Source organism: Myodes glareolus, chromosome 9, assembly GCF_982192425.1.
Source record: "Myodes glareolus chromosome 9, mMyoGla1.1, whole genome shotgun sequence".
Lineage (NCBI taxonomy): Eukaryota > Metazoa > Chordata > Mammalia > Rodentia > Cricetidae > Myodes > Myodes glareolus.
This window is the reverse complement of record NC_142034.1, coordinates 75,659,171-75,672,853: the sequence shown is the minus strand read 5'-3', so window position 1 is coordinate 75,672,853 and position 13,683 is coordinate 75,659,171.

Below are 13,683 nucleotides of genomic sequence, written 5' to 3'. Positions count from 1 at the left end.
TTTCCCCATCCCACACTGCTCCCAAGCCCACCTTTTCATCTGTGAGGACCTTGGAGCAATCAACACAGCCTGTGTCAGGGCTGAGGGAGTCTGAGAGCCTGCTCCAGTGTTGAGGGGACCTAAGAGAGGGCAGACCAAGAAAAACCCCCAAGTATACAGTCAGCCACAGCAAAGATTGGACTAAGATGCCAAGACTCTCCTGGCCTCATTTGAAGGAAGAGATGGGCAGGCACCAATGCAAGAATTCCTCCAACAACCTGAAAAGCAACCGGATAACACCAGAATCAGAGGAACTTGGACACCCTAACCCAGAAGAAGTAGAAGAAATCAACTTTAAATGTAACCTTAAGAAAATGATGGAGACCCTTAAACAGGAAGTGAAAAACTCCCTTAAAGAAATGGAAGAGGAAACAAACAAAGTTAGAAGAAATTAATAAATCCCTCAAAGATACCCAAGAAAACCAAGAAAAAGCAATCAAACAGGTAAGGGAAACAGTTCAAGACTTGAAGATAAAATGGAGGTAATAAAGAAAACACAACCTGAGGAATGGCTGGATATGGAAAATCTGGGTAAATGAACAGGGACTACAGAGACAAGTATACAATACAATAGAACACAAGAGATAGAAGAAAGAGTCTCAGGTGCTGAAGATACTATAGAGGAAAAAGACTCATGATCAAAGAAAACAGAAAATCCAACAAATTCTTAACACAAAACATCCAGGAAATCTGGGACAGCATGACAAGGTCAAACCTAAGAATAATATGGGTAGAGGGAGAAGAAGAATTACAGCTCAAAGGCCCAGAAAATATATTCAACAAAATTAAAGAAGAAAACTTTCCCAACCTAAAGAAGGATATTCCTATGAAGGTACAAGAAGCTTATAGAACATCAAATAGACTGGATAAACAAAAATCCCCTCACCATATAATAATCAAAGCACAAAACATACAACATAAAGAAAGAATTTTAAGAGCTGCAAAGTAAAAAGGTCAAAAAAACATTTAAAGGTAAACCTATCAGAATTACACCTGACTTCTCTATGGAAACTATGAAAGCCAGAAGGTCTTGGATAGATGTGTTGCAGACACCAAGAGACTGTGGATGCAAGCCCAGACTACTATACCCAGCAAAGCTTTCTTTCACCATCAATGGAGAAAACAAGATATTCCATGACTAAAACAGATTTAAACAATACGTATCCACAAGTCCAGCTTACAGAAAGTACTAGAAGGAAAACCTCAACCCAAGGAAGCCAACAACACCCACAATAGCACAGACATCTGACAACCCTCCACCAGCACAACTCAAAGAAGGGAAACACACAAATACTACCACCAAAATAAATAAATAAATAAATAAATAAATAAATAAACTGGAGTTAACAACCACTGATCAATAATATCACTTAATATCAATGGACTCAATTCACCTACAAAAAGGCTCAGGTTAAGAGAATGGATGCGAAAACAGGATCCAACATTCTGCTGTTTACAAGAAACACACCTCAACCACAAAGACAGACATTTACTCAGAGTAAAGGGTTGGGAAAAGGTTTTTCAATCAAGCGGACCTAAGAAACAAGCAGATGTGGCTATCCTAATATCTAACAAAATTGATTTCAAACTAAAATCAATCAGAAGAGATGGAGAAGGATACTTTATACTCATAAAAGGAACAGTTCATCAAGATGACGTCTCAATCCTGAATATCTATGCCCCTAATATAAAGGCACCCACATATGTAAAAGAAGCATTACTAAAACTCAACTCACACATCAAACCCCACACACTAATGGTAGAAGATAATGGTAGTTGTCCTGGCCAATGGACAGGTCAATTAGACAGAAACTTAACATATAAATAAGAGAACTAACAGATGCAATAAATAAAATGGACTTAACAGACATCTATAGAACATTCCACCCAAATAGGAAAGAATATACCTTCTTCTCAGTATCTCATGGAACCTTTTTGAAAATTGATCACATACTTGGTAACAAAGCAAACATTCACAGATACAAAAAAATTGTAGTAACCACCTGTATCTTATTGAATCACCATAGAATAAAGTTAGAATTTAACAAGAATACTACCCCCAGAAAGCCTACAAACTTGTGGAAACTGAATGATCAACTACTGAACCACCCCTGGGTCAAGAAAGAATAAAGAAAGAAATTAAAGTCTTCCTTGAACTCAAAGAAAATAAAAACACAACATACCCAAACCTATGGGACACTATGAAAGCAGTGCTAAGAGGAAAGTTCATAGCAATAAGTGGGGAAAAAAATCCAGCTCACATTAGAGACTTAACAGCACACCCAAAAGCTCTAGATAAAAAAGAAACAGACTCATCAATGAGGAGTAGAAGACTGGAAATAATCAAGCTGAGGGCTGAAATCAACAAAATAGAAACACAGAAAAAAATCCAAAGAATCAATGAAACAAAGAGCTGGTTCTTTGAGAAAGTCAACAAGATTGACAAACCTTTATCCAAACTAATCAAAATGCAGAGAGAGAATGTGCAAATTAACAAGATCAGAAATGAAAAGGGGGACATAACAACAGATACTGAGGAAATTCAGAAAATCATTAGGTCTTACTACAAAGGCCTATATGCCACAACGTTGGAAAATGTAAAAGAAATGGACTTGTTTTTAGATAAATACCATATACTACAATTAAATTAAGACCAGGTGAACAATTTAAATAGATCTATAAGTCGTGAGGAAATAGAAGCTGTCATAAAAAACCCTCCCAACCATAAAAAGCCCAGGACCAGATGGTTTTAATGCAAAGTTTTACCAGAAATTCCGAGAGCTGATACCTATACTCCTCAAGGTGTTTCACATAAAAGAAACAGAAGAATCATTGCCAAACTCTTTTTATGAAGCTACAGTTACCCTGATAACAAACCCACACAAAGACTCAACAAAGATAGAGAATTACAGATCAATCTCACTCATGAACATCAATGCAAAAATTCTCAATAAAATATTGGCAAACTGAATCCAAGAACACATCAAAAAATAATTCATTACAGTCAAGTAGGCTTCATCCCAGAGATGCAAGGCTGGTTCAACATACAAAAATCTACCAATGTAGTCCATCATATAAATAAACTGAAAGAAAAAACCATATGATCATTTCATTAGATGCTGAAAAAGCATTTGACAAAATTCAACACCTCTTTATGATAAAGGTCTTGGAGAGGTTAGGGATACAAGGATCATATCCAAATATAATAAAAGCAACATACAGCACACCGACAGTTAATATCAAATTGAATGGAGTGAAACTCAAAGTCATTCCACTAAAATCAGGAACAAGACAAGGCTGTACACTCTCTCCATATCTCTTCAACATAGTCCTTGAAGTTCTAGTAATAGCAATAAGACAACATAAGGAGATCAAGGGGTTTCAAATTGAAAAGGAAGAAGTCAAACTTTCATTATTTGCAGATGATATGATAGTGTATATAAGTGACCCCAAAAACTCTATCAGAGAACTCCTACAGCTTATAAATACCTTTAGTGATGTGTCAGGATACAAGATCAACTAAAAAAAATCAGTAGCCCTCCTATACACAAAGGATAAAGAAACTGAGAGAAAAATCAGAGAAACATCACCTTTCACAATAGCCACAAATAGCATAAAATATCTTAGGGTGGTGTGGGAGAATTGTCTGTATTCTGTCAATTGTGTATTTTAATATAACGCTGATTGGCCAGGCAGGAAGTATAGGCAGGTCAACCAGACAGGAAGTAGAGGCGGGGCGAAGAGACTGGGAGTATTCTGGAAAGCAGGAAGCTCCCTCCGCAGTTATGCCCAGACCACCGGAGAGGAAAAATGTAAGCTGCCCCACTGGAAAAGGTACTAAGCCACGTGGCTAATGTAGATAAGGATAATGGGATAACATAAATTACTAGGACTAATAAGAAGCCTGACCTAATGGGCCAATCAGCTTTATAACCTATAGAGATCTCTGTGTGATTGATTTTCTCTGGGACTTGCCAGCTGTTGGGTACTGGGCGGGAACAGATACACCAACAAGCCAGCCCCTCATGTTACATTAGGGTAACACAATAGAACCTTCTTCTGGTGATGGATGGAGACAGAGACAGAGACCCATATCGGAGCACTGGACTGAGTTCCCAAGGTCCAGTTTAAGAGTGGAAGGAGGGAGAATATGAGCAAGAAAGTCAGGACCACAAGGGGTTGGTTCACCTACTGAGACAGTGTGCCTGATCTAATGGGAGCTCACCAACTCCAGCTGGACTGGAACTGAATGAGTATGAGATCAAACTGGACCCTCTGAATGTGGCTGACAACTGGGGCAGACAGAGGGGCCAATGATAATGGCACTGGGATCTGTCTCTACTGCATGTACTGGCTTTTTGGGATCCTAGTCTATTTGGATGCACACCCTTGGGGAGGGCCTTGGACTTCCCACAGGGCAGGGCACTCTGTCCTCTCTTAGGACTGGGGGGGGGGGAAGCGGGAGGGAAGTGGAATGAGGGGAAGAAGTGGAAATTTTGATTGGTATATTTATAAAGTAATAAAAAATATTTTTTCATGCAATATATTCTGATTAAAGTTTCCCCTCTCCTAACTCCTCCCAGATCTTTGTAATCTCTCCACCCACCCAAACCCACCCTTTTCTCTCTCCTTGTCATTATGAAACAGGCAACTAAAACAAACAAAATGGAATAGGATAAAACAAAACAAACAGGAGAAAAAAAACTAAAGAAAAATCACAAGAAACACATACAGAGGCAGAGACACACAAACTCACATACATGGGAATCCCATAAAAACACAAAATTGAATATATATATATATATATCCACACATACATATACACACATATATGTACACACACATATTAACACATACTAACACACACAAATATATATGGAGAGAAAGAGAGAGACCATCCCAAAATAAAACTGAGTTCATTTTGTCTTGGTCATCTACTGCTGGGCATAACACCAGCCCTTAGTGTGATTTGTATACCCAGAGTGGTAGCTTGAATGTAATTGGCCCCCAGAAGCTCACAGGGAGTGGCACTCTTAGGAGTTGTGGCTTTGTTGGAGTCCATATTGCCTTTTTGAAAAAAGTGTATCACCATGGAGGTGAGCTTTAAGGTCTCATATGCTTAAACCATACCCAGTATCTCTCAGACCACTTACTGTTTGCCTGAGCAAGATGTAGAACTCTCAGTTACCTCTCCATCACCAGGTCTACCTGCACACTGTCATGTCCCACCATGGTGATAATGGACAGAACCTCTGAACTGTAAGGAAGCCACCCCAATTAAATGTTTTCCTTTATAAGTGTTGCTGTGGTCATGGCGTCTCTTCACAGCAATAGAAACCTTAACTAGGACAATCAGTAAAGACTCAGTTGGAGAAAACTAATTTTCCGTTTGCAAGCGGTTGTTGATTGAAGACAGCTTTTGGGTTAGGGATGGGAGCTTGCGTCCAAATCCCTGTGCATGCTGCTACAGTCTCCGAGTTCATATGTGCACCAGCCCTGTGTGCAGAAGGCCTTGTTTCCTTGGTGTCTTCCACCCCCACTGGCTCTTACAGTCTTTCCACCTCTTCTCCCACAAGTTCCTGAAGGGCATGAAGCCCATGGAAATGTCTGGCAGTGTTTGGGTGACACTCACCCCCTATGCCACCATCTTGGGGATGTAAGTGCTCTTCCTTCCCCTCTTGTTTAAGGTTAGAAGTTCCTCAAGGGCATGACTATTAACGAATCAATCCCACACCAGTTATGTTTTAAGGGGTTATTTATTTGGCGGGGGGTAAAACTTACATACACCATAAACCGTCAGGAAGGGAGCCTAGTCGCTGGAGCAGGAGCCGGGAGCAACAGCCGAGACCAAGCACCGGAACCAAGAGCCGGAACCAAGAGAGCCTATTCCGGATATGCTTCTCTTTTTAAAAGAGAAATATACCACGCCCCAGTGGGCTGGTATTTCAGCAGCTATTGGCTGACGGAGCGGAAGTCGCTCCCCGCTGCACTGTGGGCTCGTATTTCAGCGACTATTGGTTGAGGCAGCGGAAGTTACTCCCACAACACCTCCCCCTTTTGTTTAAGTAAGAGAGTTCTAAGCCTACTACGAAATTATATACAGCAAGTACAAACCTACACAATTATATACAATAAATACAAATATCCTATTCTAACTAGCTTAAGTCTTGTATAAGAAATAACTTGGCCACGTCATGAAAAGAAAGTAGCTACGTTTATATAATCTTCAATCCCATCAAAGATCTGAGAAGGGAAATAATGTTACCTGAGTTATTAGGAAGTGCAATCAAACTTCCAGAACATGTAACAAATCACATAGACAATTGGCTACCTGGGCAAACACCCAAAATCATGTTTGCAGCGTTGAAGCAACCAACTTTGACTAAGGCCTAACGTAACTGACATACCATTTTCAAAGGCAAGGAACTTTTCAAAACTATCTTATCCTGTCTTGGCAGGATATGACAGTCCTGTTTTATCCATTTACGGATACTCTGTAACTCTGTCAGTAGTTGAGGTATGGGCATTTCTTTACCCAAAGGCCAGTTCTGCCAAGAAGAAAGGCTCCAGGTGGAGTGTCTTTGGTGCTCAACATTCTCTCGGGAATAGATCAGTGTTGCCAGGAGCGATTGTGTCTCCCTACCACAGAACTCTGAGTTAGATTAAAGGCCATTTTCTACAGCTCTTTGAAGAGGTTGAAGATTATCTATCTATACTGAATATAATGTCTATGTATCTAAAGAACCTGATTAGTCTAATTATAAATGACAAACTTAGATGACTATTGATCTATATTATTCTCAATATCTATCTAACTTAAAGACTGAAATAGTAAACAACTGTGCAATAAATGGGGACAATATGACCTCCAAGTATAAACAATGTGCAAGTATACATTGCAATATGGTAAATATATATATCAATACATAAACAATATATAAGTATCTTAATCAGAGGTAGAAGTGTACAATGCAATATGGTAAAATATACATATATCAATACAATATATATATGTCAATACATAAAAATATTTTAAACAGAGGTAGAAGCATGCATGCCTAAAATAGTCAACATAATTTAAGTTTGTATCAATATATAAGAATCAATACCAATATATTTGTCTAAAAACAATAACTCACAAGTACAAAGCTATTATCCCATAATCCAATTATCCCTCTTTTTTTTTTTTTTGATTCCTGCGCTTATAAAATTCCTCCCCCAACCCTCAACCCTATACTAATTATAACCAACCCCTAAATGATGTCCCTAAACCCAAGGACAAACTTTACTGGGAGAGGGGACGTCGTTCTCTAGAATTACTTCCAGCTGTCATGGGGGCGACGTTCTTTCTGGGGGATCCTGTGAAAGCAAAATGATGGTTAAATTTCAAGATCAATGTCTTTTAAAATTGCAAATAGTCTCTGAGTATTTTGTGGAGGACTGGCCAGAATGTTGTACAAGATGTGCATCATTTCAGCTAACCACGTTGGAATCGTCTTGTGCAGCTGGTACTCAAAACAGGTCTTGTAGTAGCGCTATCAGTATCATGATGTCATATCAACCAGGTGGAGTTGTTGTTATGGGGCCCCATCTTCTTCCTGGAAACTTCAAATGTCACTGCAGGAAAAACTTATTGTTCATTGTGGAAAACTTAAACATTAATCATATATATTAATCATATATTAATATCATATATTATATGATTATAATAATATATAATCATATATTAATCATATAGACATATACAGACATACAAATATTCAATAAAAGACATGATAGATATATTTAATGAAAGGTATGATAGATATGAAGAAAAGTAAAGATGTTTTCTAAACTCATATTCCTTTCTGTCCCATATCATGGCTCTTGACATGAGACAGAGACTCCAGAAACTCTGGGTTTTTCTTTTAACAACAGGCTTGGAATTAGAGAGGGACTGAGCCAGAGTCCAACTCTAAAACCAGCTCTATAAATTTAGAAATATGATTTAGTATATTTTACTTACAGAACCTATTCAGTTTTCTTGATAGTCCTTATTGGGCCATTATTTTCCATCTGTCAGTATTCAGATATCCAGGGTCCCTTGAACTTTTCAAAAATCAGTGTTTTCCTGTGGAGATAAGAACAGAACCCTGCCCCCATTCTATATGTTTTTCTTACCAACTGTATGAATATCATCACTGTGGATGAGCTGTCATTTCTCCTTTCCAAGAGGTTTCTCCTCTTCAAATCGAACCTTTATTAATTTTGATGGTATCCACAATTTTTCTTCTCCTGTGGAAACAAGAGCAAAACCCCTTCCCCAACGTAGCACATCTCCTGGCCTCCATTGAGAGGTCAGCACGTCTTTGAAATAAACAGGTTGGTTTAGTTCAGAAGTTTTTTCCATTATCCAATGCCTCTCTGCTGCTGTTGTTCCTTTCTCATTAGCATTAAGAAAATTCAAGGTTAATAAAGCATTATGCAATCTATTTCTGGGGGTATTTTTCGTCCCTTTCTGTTTGTTTAGCATATCCTTTATAGTACGATTTGATCTTTCTATAACTGCTTGACCTGTAGGATTGTATGGTATACCTGTAACATGCTTAATATTATAATAAGCAAAAAATCGTTTCATTTTCCTAGATACATAAGCTGGACCATTATCTGTTTTTATTTGTGAAGGTATACCCATAATGGCCATAACTTCTAATAAATGTGTGATTACTGAGTCAGCTTTTTCTGAGCTTAAAGCGGTTGCCCACTGAAAGCCTGAATAAGTGTCAATGGTGTGATGTACATATTTTAACTTGCCAAATTCTGGAAAGTGAAACACATCCATCTGCCAAATTTCATTCCTTTTAATACCCTTTGGATTAGTCCCTGCAGGCAATGGTGTTTGGTTATAAAAAGAGCAAGTAGGGCATTTCTTTACAATCTCCTTAGCTTGTTGCCATGTAATAGAAAACTCTTTTTTCAAGCCTTTGCTATTGACATGATGTTTTTTATGAAATTCAGATGCCTCCAGCACACTACCAATCAATAATTGATCAATATCTGCATTACCTTGTGCTAGAGGACCTGGCAGACCCGTATGGGATCGGATATGCGTTATATACATAGGGCAGAACCTGTTTCTAATCATGTCTTGTACCTGGATAAACAATGAGGTCAGTTCTGTATCATCAGGTATAAATTCAGCAGTTTCAATATGTAAAATAACTCTTTCTGCATATTGTGAGTCAGTAATTATATTAAGAGGTTCTTTAAAATCCCTAAGCACCATAAGGATGGCATATAATTCTGCCTTCTGGACAGAATCATAAGGACTTTGTTCCACTTTACTCAATTCTTCTGATTTGTAACCTGCTTTCCCTGATTTATTAGCATCGGTATAAAATGTATGGGCTCCGGTTATTGGAGCATCACGGACAATTCGAGGGAGGATCCAAGAAGTTCTCTTTATAAAGTTAAGTCTCTTGCTTTTGGGGTAATTGTTATTGATTTCTCCCAAAAAATTAGCACAAGCTCTTTGCCATGGTTCATTGTCTTCCCACAACTTTTTTATCTCATCAGCAGTGAAAGGCACTATAATTTCTGATGGGTCTATACCTGCTAATTGACGAAGTCTCAATTTTCCTTTTATAATCAATTCAGAGACTTTTTCCACATAAGTTTTTAATTTTTTACTTGGTTTGTGTAGTAAAAAAATCCATTCTAAAATAGTATCTTCCCTCTGCATTAAAATTCCTGTAGGAGAAATTCTGGAAGGCAATATAACTAGAACGCAACTAAAATTTGGATCCACCCTATCTACATGTGCCTCCTGTAATTTTTCCTCAACCATCATCAGTTCCTTTTCTGCTTCAGCTGTTAACTCTCTGGGACTATTCAAATCTTTGTCACCATCTAAGGTTTTGTTTAAATGAATTATTAGATCAGGTGTTATCCCAACAGCTGGTCGTAGACTGGAAATGTCTCCTAATAATCTTTGAAAGTCGTTAAGCGTTCGTAACCAGTCTCTCCTGATTTGTGCCTTTTGAGTCTTAATTCTTTGTAAGCCTATTTTATAACCTAAATAATTAACAGAATCTCCTCTCTGAATTTTTTCAGGAGCAATTTGCAATCCCCATTTAGGTAATACTAGTTTTACTTCTTCAAACAGCCTTTCTAAGGTATCTTTGTTTTGATCAGATATCAGGATATCATCCATATAGTGGTATATTATGGACTTAGGAAATTGTTTGCGTATAATTTTCAATGGTTGGCTTACAAAATATTGGCACAGGGTGGGAGAGTTCAACATTCCCTGTGGGAGGACGGTCCACTGGTACCTCCTTGCAGGCTGAGAGTTATTATAGGTAGGCACTGTGAAGGCAAACTTTTCTCTATCTTTTTCTTGTAATGGTATAGTGAAGAAACAATCTTTCAGATCAATAACTATAAGAGGCCATCCCTTAGGTAACAGGGAGGGCAGAGGAATTCCAGATTGCAGAGGGCCCATAGGTTGAATAACCTTGTTGATAGCTCTAAGATCTGTCACCATTCTCCATTTACCAGATTTTTTCTTAACAACAAACACAGGAGAGTTCCAAGGGCTGGTAGATTCTTCTATATGTCCAGCATCTAATTGCTCTTGTACCAGCTGTTCTAAAGCCTGTAACTTTTCCTCAGCTAAAGGCCACTGTTTAGTCCATATTGGTTTCTCAGTCAACCATTGTAGAGGCATGGCTGTTGGTACCTCTGAAGAGCCATCAATTGTGTTGTGTTCTTGTATAGCTCTAATGGCTGGTTTCCGCCATCTGTAATATCTTGTAATATTGTCCTCAGAAATATGGGCTCTGGAAGCAGCAGGAATGTTAATTTGGGTGTTCCATTGCTGCAATAGGTCACGGCCCCATAAATTCACTGCAATATTTGCTACATATGGCCTGAGTTTTCCTATTTGTCCATCTGGACCTATACAATTGACCCATCTCGTGCTTTGTCTTACTCGAGATAGGGTTCCAATTCCTAAGAACTGAATATCTACCTCCTGAAGAGGCCAATGCGGATGCCAAGACTCTGGTGTAATGATACTTACATCCGCACCTGTGTCCAGTAAGCCAGTAATAAGTTTGCCATTTACACACACTCTTAGCTGTGGTCTTTGTTCATTTATAGAAGTCTGCCAGAATATTCGTTTACTCTGTCCTCTTAGATTTCTTGATTCATTCACCACATTTAACTCATCCTTCAGGCCATTATTGCTTTTAACAGCAGGCATGGGGCATTCTAATTTCCCTGAAGAGGCATGTTCTCTGCAGTGATCGGAAATGACTGGACCACATTTGCCATGGGGGCCTTCGAGAGGCCCCCTATTGAGTTTCCCGATGGCAACGGGTTGCCCTGTTTATCTCTTGTTGACCTACACTCATTCGTCCAATGCCTGCCCTTTCCACATCTCCTACATAAACCTGAAGGCTGAGTCCTCCTATTCCTGTTATTCCTAGAAGAGGCATTATTCCTGAACTTCCATTGTCTGCAGTCCCTTTTCATGTGTCCCATTTTGCCACAATGAAAGCACTTTGTAATCTGATGTCTCCTTTTACCTTTGGAAATTGCTTCTTGTACCCATGTTTCATTGCCATAATCAAATGTATCAACATTCATTGTATGTAAAACCCATTCGTCCAAAGGCGCTGATCTGAGCTTTAAAGGCCCCAGAATCCTTTTGCATTCTACATTGGCATTCTCATAAGCCAAAGACTCAATTACTATATTTCTTGCTTCTGGATCAGGTATCCCTATTTGTACAGCCTTAGTTAGTCGTTGCAAAAAGTCACTAAAGGGTTCTCTCTGACCCTGTTTGACCCTGACATACGATTCTACTCTCTGACCTGAGTCTTGAACCCTGTCCCAGGCCCTTAGAGCTGCTGTAGCACATATGGATAAAATGTTTTCATCATAAAGAGCTTGTTCCTGAGGATCAGAGTAAGGTCCTTCCCCTAGAATTTGATCTAGAGAAACCTCAATTCCTTTCGCTGATTCTTGTTGTTGTAAAAGTCTGGCCTCTTGTTTGAATAGGCATTTGAAATGCCATAAAGGTCCGTTCTCAAGGACAGCTGATGTGAGCTGGTTCCAATCTTTAGGGGTGGCCCTGTTGCTCAGAGCCCAGGATTTTAACATCTCCCTAACAAAGGATGAATGTAGTCCATAATTCACAATTGCTTGTTTAAATTCTTTCAGATCATTCATACGTATAGGCTCCCATGTATGTTCTTTAACGACCTTAGGGTTTTTGGAGCCAGTTATCTTTTCTGATGTTATTACTGGAAAGGCAGGTATAACTCTATGTAGACTGAGAGTTTTTTGAGGTGAAGGTTGCCTTTCTACTTTTTGCTCCTGTTCATCAGAGTCTATGATTTCCTCAATCTTATTAAATCTGCTCACCATTGCCTTCTGTAAGTCCTGAATCTCCTGTCCAGTATTATGCTCCAAAGCCTTCATTAACGATTCTAAGGCATGGAGCTTGTCCGTCAGAGACACGATATCCTCCTTGGACATAATCCTCATGGCATGTACTGTGCCTTCTTGTATGGAAATCCTGTCAATTAATCTATCATACCCTTTTGATAAAGTCCGATTTTCACATTCAATGGTTATAATCCTCTCAGCTAATGTTTCAGCACTTACAGTCATGGACTGGAGGTTATGCGTCATTTTGGTTGTCCCCTCCTCCAGGGCAGTGACGCTCCCTTCTAAAGAAGCAATATCAGACTGTACCTTCTTGATATTTTGGCCAGTTGACCGAGTCATATCAAACAAAGATCTATTCTCCTCCTTGAGAACTCCAAACTCTGATCTAGTCTCCTGCTTGAAAACTCCAAATTCTGATCTAGTTTCCTCCTTGAAATCTCCAAACTCTTTTTTGAGGAGGTTGGTATCAGTCTGAATTGTTCTTAAGGTTTTAATCTCTGCCCTCAGCATTGTAGATTCAGTCTGTAAGGACTGTATCTTTCTTATAAAATAGCCAAACACCAGAAAAGCAACAGATCCCAGGAATAACAAAGTAAGAGGAATATCTGAGACATCCTTCAGAATATCCTCCATAGCGCAACTGAAAAAACCATTGAACTTTTGGATAGTAATATTTTCCGACATTTTCAATCAAAGGAAATTGTACTTGTATGTATGTATGTATGTATTTATTTTCAACCGAAAAGAAAAATCTTACCTGTAATGACCGTTGCCTGCCAGTAGGAGGTGGGGTGCACCTGAATCCACGTGGCAGTGGTGTTGATTGAGGAAGTAAACTCTAGAATATATACACTCAAATCCAGAGGTTAAATCCACAGATCACAAAAGGTCAGAGAGCTTCTAGTGGCCAATAAACAAGGCAATAAACAAGGCCCTGCTGCTCTGTTCAACCGGATGCAGAGGGTCGTGACACAGCCACTGCGCTGTTGCTAAAGAGGCCTAGTGCTTTGGGCCCCGTGTCCCTGTGCTGGGATTAAGGGTCAAGCTGCTTTCAGCACTCCTAATCAGTTATGGGTTTCAAACAGCTTGCTGGAACTTCAAAGGGAGCTTGCGCTGTGAGCTCTTTGACTCACGTTGCAAGGAGAAATTTAAAAATCCGTGCCGAACAGGGCAAAGTAAGCCGGCAGAGACTGTCCGGACCTGTGT